This window comes from Penaeus vannamei, chromosome 3 (assembly GCF_042767895.1).
Source record: "Penaeus vannamei isolate JL-2024 chromosome 3, ASM4276789v1, whole genome shotgun sequence".
NCBI classification, from domain to species: domain Eukaryota; kingdom Metazoa; phylum Arthropoda; class Malacostraca; order Decapoda; family Penaeidae; genus Penaeus; species Penaeus vannamei.
Window position 1 is genome coordinate 630,643 of NC_091551.1, and position 3,847 is coordinate 634,489.

Below are 3,847 nucleotides of genomic sequence, written 5' to 3' on the forward strand. Positions count from 1 at the left end.
GTTATTATTATTATTATTATTATTATTATTATTATTATTATTACTATTATTATCATTATTATTATTATTATTATTATTATTATTATTATTATCAGTATTATTATTATTATTATTATTATTATTATTATCATTATTATTATTATTATTATTATTATTATTATTATTATTATTATTATTATTATTATTATTATTATCATCATCATCATCATCATTATTGCTATGATTATCATCAGCATAATTATTAGTATTGCAAACATCGTCACTATTGTTATTGTTATTGTTACTATCTATAAAATCATCATTATTGTTACCATTATTACTGATTATAACGTCTTTACATCATTTTCGCTACTGCTACAAATAATAATAATGAAAGAATTAGATGTGTTAAAGTATTATTTTTTGTATAAAGTATAAAATAAGTATAAAATTGTAGGTAATGTATAGTGTCATTATTTTTTTTAGAGATTTAAGTTAAGCAAATAATGTGATTATTCATGTCTGAATAGCTTCAAGGTTCATAAGAAAATTTTATAGTTATTTTTTTACAATATTTATGTTCGTAATCCTTGTTTGTGTTTAGTTTGTTCGATTAGGATACTCAACTTTTTTAAAAATTATATTCTATCAAAAAACAAAGCACTAATATCACTCAAGATACTTTCAAATAATCTTATATAAACTTGGGTGCATAAATCATATGCATCCATACTTACAGAATCCCTAAAATCACAATGAAAAGGAAATTTGAAAAGAAGACAACATCAGAGGACTCGAACGCACGCAGTCAGACGCCGATGGTTTGTTGACGCTTCGTGGACTCCGATTTTTCTCTAATTTCGTCCATTTAGCTTCTATTTACGCTTTCTGGTTCCAATTGGGTGAGTGGCGGGTGATTTTGAGACTTTATTACATGTGGTTGTGGGTTAGTTGTGTTAGTTCGGGTTTCTTTTGATGGTGAAATGACGGCAAAAGAGAATAGACATTTTTGCGTCTTTGTTACACTGTTTTAGAGTCCTTTTAAATACGTCTATTTTAACCTTTTATTTTCAATAGGGCGACTTTGGTATAAGGTATGACAAGGACAATCAGGTTGGCTACTTCCATTTATGATAGCCAATGGCGTTCCGTAATTATTTACGGTTATACAGGTGTTAGATATTTATCGTAGGCCTACTTACCTGTGATTTTATGTACTAATTATTTTAGGAGGTAATTTTTTTAATAGTTCCTTCTACAGGATCGTGACGAGTTTGGTAACGGATTCATCTTGCTCGCTAATTTCCAAATATATTGAAATTATTGCACAGAACCTGCCCCACTCCCCAAACTTCCTCATTCTTATCCCTGATAGTAGGAGAGGGCAAAGAAGGTACCAGGGAAGGAATTTTTTTTGGAAAATTTACTGTGTATAACAATCAGGAATTGAGTAAGAGAAAGGGTAAAATTACCGCGGATAACAATCAGGGTTACAGTAAAAAAAAGATATGGAATGGTTACCTTGACGTAAACTGAGACACTTTTCTTCTGTGGCAAAAGGTGCGCAAATTGGAAATAAAGGAGTTACACGACAGAGAAGAGAGAAGACCGACCCATCTTTTACCAAGTCCCTCGCCATGTTGACATCGTGACTGTATACAAAATTGTGACCAGTCAACTCATTCTTGCACTCTGTTAAGTAGTTCATGTATTACTACGCCGTTGTCAAAACGATATTTGGCTAATCATCAGTGTCTGCTGTTCCACATATATGCTTTCAAAGGCCTTTGTGAATATTGTTATACTTCATTTTCATGTTTCAAGATTTATTAGACAGTGATTTAAGGGAATCAGTCTAAAAATCCTTCTGTGCACGCGCTTTTTCGTGGAGGCTGGCGAGAATTGTTTTGTTTTTGGTGTTACATCTAGGTTGTTCTTAAGACTATACAGTGGAAACAAAGAAGAAGAAAATAACTATCCCAATAAGTACCCCAAATCCCCAAAAAAGTGATAAAAACAAAGCGATCACATCCACAATAGACTAACCAACTGATCGAAAGAAGGGAAGGAAAAATGACAGTTCGGTCTTTCAATATATAAAGGTATTTGGTTTATTGGGTAATTGTTGAAGACCGCGACGCACCCTCGCAGAGACTAAGTCGAAAAAAATGATGTTTTTTCTGCATGAAATCCTATGATTTCATCGATTTTCGGTGTTGTTTCTTTTGCGAATGAATCGTTCAGGAGATCGAGTACCATTTCTCCATCGACGATCTTGATTTGATAGTCCCGTTAGCAGGGGAGGGCATGAAGTATATCAGGGAAATTACGGGGTAAAACAAGCTTAAATAAGAAGAATAACGATCAAAAATGCGTAAAACTAGCACAAAAAGCGCTTAAAATCGGCCAATGAAACTCTACGGATGTAACCGCCATCTTTGAAAGTTTACGGACTGACGCGAAATAAATCAAAAAAACTCTACGGGAACCCAACCCACATTTCGGCAAAAAAAATCTACGGGAATTCACACGTTCCAACCCCAAAAAACGTATTGACCAATAAACCAACCAACCTAATATATCAATATAAATTGCCGTGACTAGGCGTGCCCTTCGGGCACTGCCCGAGGGGAGGGTTGTTGGGAGGCAAGCCCCCCAACACCCCCCAGGACACATTCTCTCCACCACGGTATGTACGGCAAGACAGAGCTGCATTCACACCGTAAAATAATAAACCAAATACCTTTATATCCTGAAACGTGAAACTTTCGTTTCTTTGTACTGTTGGGATTGCTTCGATTTTAATCACCTTTTTCGTCCTTTGGAGCTCTTGATGGGCTCAGATATAAAACTAGGATGGTTACTGAAGTCGAATTATTCTTCGATGCCACTGTAAAGGTCTTAAAAAAGAACCCAGAATCAACACAACACTGGAAACGCAACATTTCTCACCGGCTTTCAATCTCGAAATGAGCGGGTTGGTGAGCTGTCAACCTGTGGCTGGCGCAAGAAAGTGTGAAACACTCGATGCGCAGGATTCGATATGAGGGTATAGATAAATATTAAAATATGCAAATGAAGTATAATAACATTACTAAAAGACTTTAAAGGTATAAATGCGTACCAGCAGACACAGATAATTAGCCAAATATCGTTTTGACAAGCGCGTAATGATACACGGACTAGTTCGCGAACGCAAAAATGCGTTCGTGGGTCAGTGTCGTGTTTTTCCTAGCAAGGTAAACAAGCTCATCGACTTTGAATTTGAAAGGCGGCCACGCGTTATATTTTCGTCATTTAGCGGTGACTATAAGGCCGGTGCATCTTAAACTATACGCTATCCCCTTCTATTTTTCCCGCTCTATAAGATGGCGGTGTCCATTTTCCTCTATCTACGCGCGTCGCGGTCTTCAACCTCTACCGTTTATTGTTTAGCTCTATCCTGCCGTATATATGGAGGTGAAGAGAATACATCCCGGGAGGTGTTGGGGGGCTTGCCCGAAGGGCATGCCTAGTCATGGCACTGTAAAATGTTAGGTTAGGTTGGGTTAAGGGTCAGGGCGTTTTAGGGAGTTTGGAAGGTGTGAAACCCCATAGATTTTGCCGAAAGATGGGTTGGATTCCCGTAGAGTTTTTCGAACTCTGGCGCGTCAGTGCGTAGACTTTCAAAGGTGGCGGACATGTCCATAGAGTTTCATTACCAGATTTTTATAGTTTTTTGTGCTAGTTTTACTGTTTCTGTTTCTGTTCGCTATTATTCTTATTTAAGCCTGTTTTACCCCATAATTTCCCTGATATACTTCATGCCCTCCCCTGCTAACGGGACTTAACACATCAAGATCGTCAGCTGTGATTGCTACGGAAATGA

At 36.5% G+C, this 3,847-nt stretch overlaps 1 protein-coding gene across 5 annotated transcripts in view; it reads left to right on the plus strand.

The window, feature by feature from the left end:
• Positions 1 to 761: 761 nt before the first annotated feature.
• Brd7-9 (Bromodomain containing 7/9) overlaps positions 762 to 3,847 on the plus strand; it is an 18,157-nt gene continuing 15,071 nt past the window's right edge. For 2 of the 5 annotated variants that reach the window (XM_070139417.1, XM_070139431.1), the window contains exon 1: positions 789 to 881. The gene's annotated coding sequence lies outside the window, so the exon portion shown is untranslated. Of the gene's footprint in view, positions 882 to 3,847 lie in introns of all 5 variants that reach the window. The other 3 variants (XM_070139439.1, XM_070139445.1, XM_070139424.1) reach the window with 3 other exon arrangements.